The 14539-nt window shown below is 42.5% G+C and overlaps 2 non-coding genes across 2 annotated transcripts; both read right to left on the bottom strand.

Moving 5' to 3' along the window:
• Positions 1-625: 625 nt before the first annotated feature.
• trnak-uuu (transfer RNA lysine (anticodon UUU)) lies at positions 626-698 on the bottom strand. Its single transcript has one exon. It is a non-coding gene; the product is annotated as a tRNA-Lys (tRNA).
• Positions 699-1317: 619 nt separating this feature from the next.
• Positions 1318-1399, bottom strand: trnas-aga (transfer RNA serine (anticodon AGA)). Its single transcript has one exon. It is a non-coding gene; the product is annotated as a tRNA-Ser (tRNA).
• Positions 1400-14539: the final 13140 nt, after the last annotated feature.

A 14539-nucleotide genomic window follows, 5' to 3' on the forward strand; every position in this document is an offset into this window, starting at 1 on the left:
CCAGCGAGTGTACTGACACCTAGCGATTAGAAGATATACACGCACCATATTCTCTCTGAAGCAAGATTCTTCCGAAATAAATATGAGCGTTTCGTTTTCAGTCTTTTCTCTAAGGGTTCGAACCTGAGAGCTCGTGCTTTCAAAGAAGGTCCCAGTTTCAATTCACTCGAACATCCAGAGCACCTCAAGGGCACGCGCCGTGCACAAAAAGAGAAGTCTGAAGGACGGGGTGAGGAGAGGTGGTGACATGGAGCTCAATTTCAATGGCACCCAGAAAATCTTGACGTGACCCGGATTCGAATCGGGGTTGCTGCGGCCACAACGCAGAGTACTAACCACTATACGATACCGGCAAGCTACCGGTCTACCCGACGTGTCCCTGAATACAAAGGGGCCTTGTCATCTTTAGCTTGCAGACAAAACTGTTTCTTACCAGGGTTCGAACCTGCACGGGGAGACCCCAATGGATTTCTAGTCTATCGCCTTAACCACTCTGCCACGACTACAAATGGCTGAAAGGGGCATGTCGTTTGGATTGGTGCCTTGCAGCGTCGCTGCCCGAGGCCAGTTTAGATCAGCAAGAACTCAACAACTAAACGTACCGCTCCACAAAAAGACGCTCGTTCGCCCGAACAGGGACTTGAACCCTGGACCCTCAGATTAAAAGTCTGATGCTCTACCGACTGAGCTATCCTGGCTCTTGCACGAGAAGCGTGCGTGCTGCATGGGAACGCACAGCAAAATGAATCGTATTGGCGCAGAAAAAAGAGTGTCCTCCAATGCATTGCGTTTCCTTCTTCGAAGATTCAGATTGGCCGTCAAAACGTCTGCTATGTCAAAATATATTAGCAAATTAGTGGGAATGCAGCCTATTAGACTGATGATAATTGTAATTAAAGGAAAATAATGCTAGGAAAAAGAACAAAAACTTACTGCTACTTGTCTGGAAAGCCTCTTCACACGCTTCAATACTGTTGACTTGCCGCGCTCTTATCGTTATTGTAAACTTGTGTCAAAGGCGCAGTTGTTTGTAGCAAATAGCAAGCCCGCGGCACTCTAGGTAACAGCCAGCGAGTGTACTGACACCTAGCGATTAAAAAATATACTAACCACTATACGAGCACGGCGAGCTACCGGTCTACCCGACGTGTCCCTGAATACAAAGGGGCCTTGTCATCTTTAGCTTGCAGACAAAACTGTTTCTTACCACCATAACTCTTTTCAAGGGTAATCCTGTAACAGTGACTTTTTTTCCTTTTATAAAGTTTAAGCTAGGCCTCCAGAAGTTTACAAACTAAAGCAGGCGCATGCTGTCAACGTAGTCGGCAGGATTCGAACCTGCGCGGGGAGACCCCAATGGATTTCTAGTCCATCGCCTTAACCACTCGGCCACGACTACACGCTGGCTGAAAGGGGCATGTCGTTTGTGGATTGGTGCCTTGCAGCGTCACTGCCCGAGGCCAGTGTAGATCAGCAAGAACTCAACAACAAAACGTACCGCTCCACAAAAAGAGGCTCGTTTGGCCGAACAGGGACTTGAACCCTGGACCCTCAGATGAAAAGTCTGATGCTCTACCGACTGAGCTAAAGCTGGGGACCAATAGTCTGTTTGAGGAAGGGGAGAAGGAAAAAGAAGGGGAAGAAGGGGAAGAAACAAAAAGAGAGAAAAGAGAAGGAAAAAAGAGAAAAAATGAAAGGAAAGGGAAAAGGTAAACCCACCTTTCACCCTTCTGTGTGATTTTTGGTAGATTGGTATTCATATTTTACAGAAAATTGCCTTTTTATATATTTCATGGGCAAATCACTGACGTGAACGGCGTCGGTTCGAGTCCAACCTCTGACAAGGTTGAAATCACCCAATATCTTTTCTATTATTTTCTTAATGAATGAACACATATGTATAGATTTCATGTGCTTTTTTGCCTTAACACATATTTTATAAAAACATATTTCTCATTGTATGGATACATGTTAAAATGTATTTATTATATGAATATGTGGTTTCTTGAAATGTATTATTTATTTTATTATTTCACCATTGAATATAATAAATCTTTATTATCTTTTTTAAATTACTCTCTTTTCTAACTGAACTATATTTATTTTTGGAGTAAATTAATAAATGGAGCATTGACATCACGCTGACATTATGGATACATTATGGTGATTAATAAATAATACTAATACAGAGGTGATTAATAAAAGATTGAAGTAAATTGTCAATTACAGTTTTTTTCAGTCGCTAACAAGCGTTTGTCCAACCAGTTGTCACATTTTCAAAACTCTAAACACAATTAGCACAGCATCAGTCTTTTGTGGCCATACCATGCACACATTTCATGTCGTTTTCACACAATATGCAGTCAGTGAACACATTTCCACAATGCTTACATTTTCTTAACAGACAATACCTCCCAACAAAATTATGGATTGTTTTTGTTGTATTTACAAATGTTAACACACACCATCCCACAATAGCAAAAACAATATTCCAAACCTTAGATACAGTATAAAAACCTCTGCTTCTGCAATGATATCAGTTCAAAAACAATATATCTCAGCTGATACAACAAACAATTGAATAATTGAGACACAGCTGATTTATGTTGGGTAAATTGGGCCAATCATAGCTGATTCCAGTCTGGCTTAGACTCAGTGGCAGGGGTTATTTTTTTCTATTACATTGACACTTATACAGTAAAAGGAGGACTTTGAGGAGTGATGTTTTTGGACACAGAAACAGAAAAAAACACACTGTAATGTCTGGACGAGGAAGAGTAAGAGCAAGGGGCCCAGGGAGAAGAGCAGGCCCAGTGAGAGATGCAGTGAGAGGTGCAGGTGCAGTGAGAGATGCACTGAGAGGTGCAGTGAGAGATGCAGGTGCAGTGAGAGATGCAGGTGCAGTGAGAGGTGCAGGTGCAGTTAGAGATGCAGTGAGAGGTGCAGGTGCAGTTAGAGATGCAGTGAGAGATGCAGGTGCAGTGAGAGATGCAGGTGCAGTGAGAGATGCAGGAGCAGTGAGAGATGCAGTGAGAGGTGCAGTGAGAGATGCAGGTGCAGTGAAAGGTGCAGGAGCAGTGAGAGATGCAGTGAGAGGTGCAGGAGCAGTGAGAGATGCAGTGAGAGATGCAGGAGCAGTGAGAGATGCAGTGAGAGATGCAGGTGCAGTGAGAGAGGCAGTGAGAGGTGCAGGAGCAGTGAGAGATGCAGGTGCAGTGAGAGGTGCAGGAGCAGTGAGAGATGCAGTGAGAGGTGCAGGAGCAGTGAGAGATGCAGGAGCAGTGAGAGATGCAGGTGCAGTGAGAGGTGCAGGAGCAGTGAGAGATGCAGTGAGAGGTACAGGAGCAGTGAGAGAGGCAGTGGCCCTCATTTATCATTCTTGCGTAGAAACGGGCGTATATGTTGGCGTAAGATTATGCTTACATTCCTCTCACCGCCTGATTTATGAAGCTGTGCGTACCTTTGAAATCCAGGTGTACGCAATACCTGCCCTTGATAAATGCCGCGGCTGAAAACGATCGTCATTAGAATAACACGCCCCTATATATTCAAGTATCCGCCTCCCCCACACCCTCATTTTACACCATCGACACACGGAAGACGGCAAAGAGGAGACACTTCTCTGGAGATCGAGACCATCACCATCATGAAAAATTATTATTAAATCAAACAACAATATTGTTGATGATAAATTCAAAGTTAATTGTATTTTTTTTTTCAAAACGCTATAAATCCATCCATTTTTTGTCTAAAAATACAACAAAAAAAACAACAAGAAGAGAACATGCAACATATAATCAGGGACTCATACTATAAATTAATATAAATTAAATAAGTGCAACTGCATGAAATAAATAAAAGCCAAACAAAATAAATAGTAAAATAAATTAAATAGTAAAAATAAAATAAATATTTCCAATGTCACGTTCCAATATTGTCCACCACATAAAACAAATAATTTAAAAATAACACACAAATACAGTCCTTAAATACAACAATGTTAAAAATACATTCAAATCATTAAGTAACACATTTAGGCTAATAGTAATTCGTGCCGAACTTGAAAAAAGTAATGATAACAATATTCAGGCCTACTATTAGGCGTGTTGTAGCCATTAACTAAGTGCATTTAGTTTCATATTTGTTAAAAAATAATAATGTTATTTTTTCCCCATCTATGTTGATTATGAAAAGTGAACATAGGCTAAGATAGGATGCGCAATATATCGGGAGACATGCTCAGACATGATTTTGGCCACTTAATTAAGTTTTGTTTTGTAGAAAGCCTTTCTTTAAAGTGAATTTCGTTTTGTATAAATTGTATCTTAATTTTAATATTTTTTTCATCAACCAATTGCCTGGATTTAATAAATAAGAAGCAAATAGCAGACAATATAATCATGAGTCATGACATGGAGGTGCGGGCGCGGTCCCTTGCATTGCACGTGAACTGGGGCGCATCTCATCACAAATTAACCGAAACTCAGTATATGCCTCACAGACATGAGAAATATATCTATAAAGAAAGCTTGAAATGTCTTTAAACTAAACAATTATAAACGAAAAGAAATAGGCTACTCTCTCTATAGGCGCGTTCACTACGGAGATGGTGATCATCAATTTCATCTTTGCAGACACAACACTAGTTTATTAATAGAAATAAAATACAAATTTATTTTTAAAAATGGTGTTTATCGCGTTTTGGAAAAGAGCTCCTCATATCTTTTAGTTTGTCAGTGCGTTTTGTGGTGTTAGGAATTGTTTTTCTGCGCATTTCCGCACTAACTCAAAACGTGCGTACATGTACACCACCTCCTGACCTGGCGTAGGATTTGAGCGTGCCGTACGCCAACGTCCATATTGATAAATATCAAAGTCACTGTGGTTTTGGGTGTACGCTGGAAATTTGGTGTATGCACTTTTGATAAATGAGGGCCAGTGAGAGGTGCAGGAGCAGTGAGAGATGCAGGTGCAGTGAGAGGTGTAGGAGCAGTGAGAGATGCAGTGAGAGATGCAGGAGCAGTGAGAGATGCAGTGAGAGGAGCAGGACCAGGGAGAAGAGCAGGCCTAAATCATTTCAGTATACTCACCTTCGTGCCAGGATCAGTCGGAACTCCATTCTGTGTGCCAAATCCAGCTGGTCCAAGATGGTCTTGCTACTGGAAATGTAACCCATCTTACAACCAGCGGCACTGCACCAGAGGGTCTCCGTGATCATCAGGTAGTACCTATCGACATCCAAAACCTGGCGGGCTCACTTGTGGGCTCCATAACCTGTGACCTGTTTTCCACACACAGGACAGCACAGCCTGACCTTCCAAATGTGGTATGGCATCCACAAGACAAGCCGGTGTGTGAAAAAATGCTCTGGAGTGGGGGCCTTGTATCGATACGTTTTTATTTAGTAATTACCCATATGACTATGGAGTTCCTTGAAATGTGCTATACATATGAGATATATAGGCCTATAATAATAATAATTATAATAATGTTTTGACTCAGGCTCACTGAATGATTACTGAATGACGAGAAACAATTCTATGAACAATAAAATGTTTTATTTTTTAACAATAAAATATAACATTAAACTATGCACATAATAAAGAGTATATATATAACATGGAGAACAGTAGTAAACACACAAAAGTAGAAACAATACGAGTATTAAAAAAAAAACATATAAAATAATTAAAATAAAAGTCCCTGAGTGGGGTCGAACCCCCAACCTAATAATAAATAACATATATAATAGTAATAAACACACAAAGATAAAAAACTTTATAAAACTATATACATAGTAGTGAGTATATATATATATATATATATATATATATATATATATATATATATATATATATATATATATATATATATATATATACATAAAATAATGTAATGTATATATAAAAAAATATACAAAATATATAAAAAATTAGCTATTTCTTTTTCTTTACTTTTTCAAGCCACTGTTCTTTCGTAAGTGTCTCTGTGACAGGGCAGTAGATAGTCCCTCTAAACTGGCTGTGCCCAGTCGCTGCTGTCCTAAATTGTCCACACTTCCTGCAGGTATTTGCCTCAACCTTTCTGTGGTATGGACGAGGGACGGTGGGTTGAGATTGACTGACTGTGGCAGGAGCTGGGAGGACGAAACTGGGAGTGGCTGGGGCTACAGGAAAAGGGTTTTGGGGGACAACAAACAGTGTGAAGGTAGGGGTAGTGTGGGAGGCAAGAGGGACAGTCGTGCTGGGGCTGGGAAGGACAGGTTCTGGTTGAAGGCTGCCAACGGGCCGAGGAATTATTGGCCTCAGGGTTGTCAGCTTGGGTATGACTGCCTCAGTTGTATAGCTAGTGATGCACCTTTTTAATCTAGCTTGCCCAGCTGTGCTTTGTGGCAGTTTGTAAATATGTTGCTCTCCCTGGACCTGGGGTGGAGCAACAGCACGTACACTGGCAGGTGGGAGAGCCTCAGCAGCAATACCAAGAGGGTCAGGCAGATCGATCCCCTGAAGCAGAAGAGTCTGATCTTGCTTCTTAACCCTGCCGTTGTGCCACTGAACCAGAGTGGTCTGATTTACCTCCACCAGCTGGAGAGTAGTGTCCTGCATGATGGCACCATTAGACAGGATCAGCTGCCGGATCTTTCGGTAATCTTGTAAAATGAGAGACCAGCGACTCAGCGTCACCTTCTCTTTCTTCCTCTGACTTTGATGGATGCGACAGAGCCTGATGAAAATGGCCTCCACGAGACGACAGCAGTCTGGCCATTGGGCAGGTGAAGCTGTAGATGCCAACACACTCCGTTTCAGGCTGTCCACTCCAGGGTTGAAAACAGCCTTCTTTTTTGGAGACCTGAACCTCCCTGTTGTCAGCCTGTCCTGGTGTCTGGCAGCAAACTTCACTCGCTGCTTGTCATATTCAAGCAGGCTCTGCCACAAGCACACAATGTCATCAACCTGAAGAAGGATAGAAGTATAGAGGCATAGCAGAGTTAAAAGGAAACTGGTAATTTCGCATACATAGTTCAGTAACACTGTTTTTACAGTCACATTGTGTTTTGTGTGGTCTTTTCCAAGTTAACAAACATTCAAAATGTTTACATACCTGCTGCCTGCTCAGTGTTAACCCTGTGCTTGTCCTCAGCTCTACCAAATACTCAGCCAGTCTGTCCACCCGGTCCATTCCTGGAATGTTCTGGTCATCCACAGCCTAAAACAGTATCATTTTAAATGGTAAAGAAAAAAAGAGATCAGTGAAATTACATCTTAATGGTAGTATTAATCAGTTTGTCGAATTACAAATTAATTTGCTCGTGGCAAGTTCCTATTGTGAAATTTACATACCAAAAGCTCTTCAGGCACATGAGTGGGGGAACCTGGTGCATACTGGTCTATGGATGTAGTTGGCTGAGAGGAGAAGGTGGCAGCAGCTGGCTGGGAGAAGGCAGATTGGGATGAGGCAGCAGCAGACTGGGATGAGGCAGCAGCAGACTGGGATGAGGCAGCAGCAGACTGGGATAAAGGAGCAGCAGACAGGGATGAAGGAGCAGCAGACAGGGATGAAGGAGCAGCAGACAGGGATGAAGGAGCAGCAGACTGGGATGAAGGAGCAGCTGACAGGGATGAGGCAGCAGCTGACTGGGATGAAGGAGCAGCAGACTGGGATGAGGCAGCAGCTGACTGGGATAAAGGAGCAGCAGACTGGGATGAAGGAGCAGCAGACTGGGATGAGGCAGCAGCTGACTGGGATGAAGGAGCAGCAGACTGGGAAAAGGCAGACTGGGATGAGGCAGCAAAAGACTGGGAGAAGGCAAACTGGGATGAGGCCGCAGCAGACTGGGAGAAGGCAGACTGGGATGAGGCAGCAGCAGACTATGATGAGGCAGCAGAAGACTGAGATGAGGGATGAACAGGCTGAATTGTAGGTGGGTTATAGTTAGCTTCATCTTCAAGGAGGAAACTCAGTGTAGGGTCCTCATTGATGTCCTCCTCAAATCCCTCATCCTGCTCATCTACATTTACTTCCTCCAGCAGCTGGTCTGTCTGCTCATTGTCAGCATCTATTGACTGAAGTGGCTGCCCTGTCTGACTAAGTAGATAGTCTACTCCAATTAGCTCCCCTAAAAACAGAATGCAGTGTGTTAAACATATAGCCCTTGCATTAGCAAAGAACCATGTGCTGTAAAATGTACAGTGAGAGTCTTACCAGTGTACTGTGCAGGAGGTTGGAAGGTGGGGACAAGCTTCTCTCCAAAAACATTTAGGCTGTTGGTGTTGATGCTTTGCACCACCTGCCCTACATAGGTGAGAAGAGGGGAGGATTTTGTGGAAATTGATGCTGCTGCCCGGTCTTGGTTCCACCTGTTCAGGCCTTCCAGGAGATACAACTGAAAATTCAGTGTTTTAGCACTGGTTCCTGTAAAGAAGTGAACAATGAAAATCATGAAACTGGGATAATGAGTTCCTTCAGAAAATATAAAGTGATATTAGATGTTCTATTGTGTTGAATATATACTATACTGCAAACACAATGAGCCACAAACCTGGAATGAACCTGTTTAGGTGGCAGTGGAAAGATTCAAGTGAGGTCGAGCCCCTAGCACATCTGTACTTCATGAGAACTAATCCTCCCTTGGTGGTGGTGGTGCCCGTCACAGTGTAGAGAAACACACCTGGCGGATCCTGGATGCACTTAACATGCCTCATCTCAAACACGCCAGATGTGCTCTATCCTCACTGTGTCCAGCAAAGGAACCCCCATCATATCTCTCCCCTTATCCCCCTTCAGTTCCTGCAGAAGCCTGTCAAGGTAGCGGGTTGTGGACTCCACCCCACGAGTCCTCCGACGGCAATAGAGTGCCAGCTCTTTTTTGGTGATGCGTCAGTCCACAAGGTTATCTGTGATGACAGGCACTCCTTCCTCCTGCAGTTGCTCTCTCTTTGCCCGCCGCAACAAAGCCACATCATCTGGGTCCCATTCAAAAATGCACGCAGAGAGACGTGACATGAAGACTGGGTATAGAGGATGAGCCTCAGTGGTGCACCCCACTGCCAGCCGACGCATGAAGTGCCAGATGTCCAGCCTGATATTGAGGTCAGGCCATCCTCCAAATCTGGCCTGTAGCTTGCACTGCCCCTTCTCTATGCAGCAGCCACAGTCCACGTACAGCAGCAGTGGTGGAGCCACGGCCGCCTGGCTGTACCTGTTAATCAGTCCGGAGACCATGGTGTCCAGTGCTGGACCTTCCTGAGCAGTCAAGACACTGATAAGAATTTGTCCTGTCTCATTGCCAACAGAAGTCACCCACTGTGCTGTTCCCCTGGCTGTGCCTGCCAACTTCTTTGTGATCTAAAATCAACCAAATTAAAAATATTAATAAAGCATAACACAAATAATTTTCAAACTTCACAACAGTTAAAACATCAGTAATAATGTCAAACAATTACCTGTTTGGTTGAGTCCATTTTCAAAATGGTCCCAAACGTGGAGGTTATGCTTGCCTTGATGTGGTCTATGCGACTGATAATGTCCCTCCCATAAACTGACAGCAGCCACTTGCTAGTAGGGACATCAATGGGCTCTGGAGGCTTTTGGCACATGACAGGTAAGAGGCTGGGGCGGTTGATAAAACCAGCACACTCCTCCATATAGTGCGCCAAACGGTCAAGCCACTCCTCCCCGTGGTTCTCCCTCAGCTGTTTGACAAGTCTTGTGGGACTGTTGCCCAGCGTCCGTTCCCTCAGCATGCGTATGACACGAATGTAACAAGCATACCTTTGTGTAAAAGAGAAGATTTGCTTATGTAATTTATTTTATGGTAAATAAAAAACACTTTTATTTTGCATTTACTTCATATTACACATTTCTGCTTCAGAAAATAAATTATTAATTTTGAAATATGAATGTCTTTATTATAAACACATTACAAAATTCTGTACAAGGCGTGTAGATTTTAACTCACTTCTGTGTCAAAATCAGACGGAAAAGTCTTCTATGGGGCACATCGAGCTGGTCCAGGACAGTCTGACTGGTAGACAGGTAACTCAGGCAACACACAGTACACCTGAGAGTCTCTGTTACCATAAGGTAGTACCTGTCGATGTCCAGGACCTTCCCTGCTCTCTTGTGGAGGCCATATCCAGTCAGCTGCTTCCCACATGCAGGACAGAACAGTCTGAACTTCCACAAGTGGTAGGGCATCCACACCAGAAGCCTGTGATTAAAAAAGCGATCTGGAGATGGAGCCTGGTGGTAGATAAGAGAAGGGACGGGTGGCTCATACCAGAGCTTCAAGTCTGTCCTAAGTCTGCCAGAGTGAAAGATCGCAGAAGCAATCCACCTCTGATCCTGTGAGGGGATTGTCTGCCTCATTTTAGTGGGCAGCCAAAATTGATCTGGCTCGGATGCAGGAGCAGGTCCGGGCATAGAAGGGGCAACATGCTCCTCCTGATTCAAAAGCAATGAAAGATTAGAGATGTAATATTAAAACATTGTTTCTCTCAAGTTTGCATACAAGTAATTCTACAAAGGGGCATTAGGGGACATTTCATGTCCATTTATGATAATTAGCCTATATTTTCTTCAAACAAAATTATATTTAAGGCAGATTTGAGAACTGGTTCTCAAATGATTTTTAAAAAAAACACTGTATACATGGCTAAATGGAAAACAATAACACTCATATACATGTTTTACTTGAAGTTTAACATTCAATTTGTTTGTAATGGTTGACAAATTCACCAGGGAAACATAAACCAACAGTAATTTTTGTAATGTACCCCCCAATTTTTAGAATAAGCCACATGTACATGTACTTCACACACAGGAAGTAAGAGATGCCACAAAAAATAGATGGGCACTCACCAAGGATGTAAGAGTCGGACTAGCTGCAGAAGGAGGTCTGACTTCAGGAGACGGATTGGCTGAAGGAGGTCTGGCTGCAGGAGACAGACTGGCTGAAGGAGGTCTGGCTGCAGGAGACAGACTGGCTGAAGGAGGTCTGGCTGCAGGAGACAGACTGGCTGAAGGAGGTCTGGCTGCAGGAGACATACTGGCTGAAGGAGGTCTGGCTGCAGGAGACAGACTGGCTGAAGGAGGTCTGGCTGCAGAAGGAGGTCTGGCTGCAGAAGGAGGTCTGGCTACAGGAGACAGACTGGCTGAAGGAGGTCTGGCTGCAGAAGGAGGTCTGGCTGCAGAAGGAGGTCTGGCTGCAGGAGACAGACTGGCTGAAGGGGGTCTGGCTGCAGAAGGAGGTCTGGCTGCAGAAGCAGGTCTGGGTGCAGGAGACGGACTGGTTGAAGGAGGTCTGGCTGCAGAAGGCTGCTTGAATGAGAAGGACTGGATGAAGGTGAAAGACTGGGTCTGGCTGAAGGAGGCGGACTGTGACTACCAGGCTATAAAGATACATATTGTACATTATCAACAAACATAATAAAGATGATGATGATGATGAAACATATTAAGGTCTTTTTAAATTACCTGAATCCGCCTTTGTACATTTAGGCTGGGTTTGGCTGCTGAACTAATGGATCCCCCAAATCGTGGCTTTGTAAACTAAAAGAAGGAGATTATTGAACAGATTGACATTCATGTAATATCATACATGCATTGGAAATTTGATGATATGAATTCCCTATTGAAGAATACACAAATAATCTTCCAGCCTACTAATAAAAGGCATTGGGAAATTCCGGAGATCATTGCTTGTGGAGGAGGTAATCTACTCAAATATTAAAATAATGCTTTACCATTGATAAGTTAAGTGCAGGCCGTGTAAAGGTCGGGGCTAAGGTAGAGGTTGGGACAGCGGTAGGACTGGATGCAGGTGGAGCACTTGAGGTCGAGCCCCTAGCACAATCAAGAATGAGGAAAACAGGTTGTATTCATCTTTCATTCGTGGTACATTTTACCGATCTAATTACGCACAGGCATGCCAAAATCTAACATTCACAGACCTTTATACATTTAATCAGGACAATCCGTCCCTGTACACCAGCAAGAGTCTGAGAGCAGAAACAGCAAGGAGAAGCTGTATAAAAATAAATATAACACCCAATAAAAATAAAATCAATACTAACTGGTCTCTTTGGCAATTTTTAAAATCCAAATCATTTCTAAATGTTTTTATTTGCTTGTGTTTTTATATCTGTAATGAGGTCATAAATATAACCTGTGCTTCGTAATCTGTGGATACGTATATTTTGATATTTGGAGAAATACACACAGTGGCCACAAATTAATTATATTCACATTATATATATATTTTATTTATTTACAATTATACACTAATTAATGGAGCCTAACTGCAAATGAAATTGCAGATGAAATTGTAATTGACTGTCTAATTCTAAGATGCAAACAAATATATATATATATATATATATATATATTTGTTTGCATCTTAGAATTAGATAGTCAATTACATGGATATATTAATCCATGTAATTGATCCTAAATTAATCCTAACATAAATATTATTGATATAGGTAATGGTAATGGACTGCTGACACATCAACTTTGTTTGAGGTAAGATTTAAAAGCTTTATACAAAATACTTTTTTGAATAAATAAGCAAAACCCAAAGCCTATCAGAAATTGTCTCTGCCTATTTAATCGTTGGAGGAGCTATGGGACTAGATATAGCCAACATTGTTATCCACGGTAAAAGGTGGTATCACTTTATCAAGCTTTATAAATAAAAAGCAAAATTTTTATTTTTATTTTCCAAACCCCTGTGCTGGCAAACCGCCGCAGACGGGACATCCACTCATCGTCCCCCATGGCCTTGTGTGACTTTTTAGACATCTCTGGAACATTTGAAACATGTTTAGTCTTTTTAGCTAAAACATAAATTACATTTACGTATTACTAACGCTTTACTACTTATTACTGTATTTGATACAGTACTACTATAATTAAACACTAAACAATAACATACCAGAATCATGATCGATATTGACATTTTTTTTTTACATAGTATTGACATAGTATTTACATGCGTGAATGACGGGTGGTTGGGCAGATATTGTGATTTGCGGTAGGTGGTATGCCATACGGAACCGTTGCCACTGAAACTGCATATTAACGCACCAGTGGGGCTCGATAGCCTTAGTCAAACGGATTGGCGCGTATGGTTGGGTTGCGGAGAGATTGTGAGATTGTGGTTAGGTCTCAGCAGCACTGTTGGTTATTTGTAGAGGTTGTGTAGTATTTACAGTCATTACGTTCCTCTGTATATTGCGTGAATGACGGGTGGTTGGGCAGATATTGTGTTTTGCGGTAGGTGGTATGCCATACGGAACCGTTGCCACTGAAACTGCATATTAACGCACCAGTGGGGCTCGACAGCCTTAGTCAAACGGGTTGGCGCGTATGGTTGGGTTGCGGAGAGATTGTGAGATTGTGGTTAGGGCTCAGCAGCAAGAGGGAAGTAGAGGTCAGTAAGCTGGGCTGAGTTGAGTGGGGGACGGAGGGGGGTGACTCTGGGACGCCAGAGTCACTGTCGAGCCCTCTTGAGGTGTCGTGGGCTAGTCGACGAAACACTGAGGATGGAAGGTGCCCACTTGAAGACCCTAGAGATGTTCCCTACTCCGCTCAATCCAGAGGGTTGTTATGGGGGGACCGCACTGTGGTTGCAGCCGTTGTGTGTGCTGACGCGCAAATACACTATTAACACCAGACAGAAGGAGATTCACGTCACCAGATGGAAAGAAGCGTAAATGAATGGAGAAGCATAGGTAACTGTAAAGCTACGTCTTAGTTGGTGCTTATCTTGGCGAAAGCCGAGTACAAATCAGCATGAAGTTTTAACATCTACTCTCGTGTAATGGAAATCATTAAACACACCTTAAAGAACACTGAAAGGTAAAAATCCACGAATATATTATTGTTAATGTAATTCATCATTGGAGACAATAACATGAGAAGTGCTGCAGTATACTACATCAAGACTGATCATGACACTAAACAACTTTACATTTTAAAATGCAAATTAAAATATGTTGTTGTTAATGTAGATTGTAGTTTATCAAAAAATAGTGTAATAGAAAAGTGCTACAATATACTAGCTCATCAAGATATATAGATCATAACATTAAAAAGTACCTTAATGCAGCATAACATACGAGAAAAAGTTAGCAATATATGAAAAATATGTTGCTGATGTTAATGTAGTTCATCAACACATTAAGATGAAATGCTGAGGTTGCCAGCAGATCAAGATCGCGATAGATCATAACAATAAACACCTTAATGGGTCATAAAATACGAGAAGAAAATGAAATATGTATTATTGTATTGTTGTTAATGTAGTTTATCTTACTTGTTGACATTCGATGAATGAACGGCAATACTTCGGCGCGGGTATACCTGAGAATAAAAAAGAGCCCGTCTCTCCACGGCGCCTGAAAGATGAAGATTCGATGCGTGATTGGCCAAAGATGAAGCCAGAGAACGCCATTGGCTCAGCAAAGATGGAGATCCGAAACGTGATTGGCCAAGGAACTCTGAAAAAGATGAAGCCCGATAACGCCATTCGCCAAGC

The sequence above is a fragment of the Siphateles boraxobius genome, unplaced genomic scaffold, assembly GCF_051911475.1.
Source record: "Siphateles boraxobius isolate OS27281-9 unplaced genomic scaffold, OSU_SipBor_1 42, whole genome shotgun sequence".
Lineage (NCBI taxonomy): Eukaryota > Metazoa > Chordata > Actinopteri > Cypriniformes > Leuciscidae > Siphateles > Siphateles boraxobius.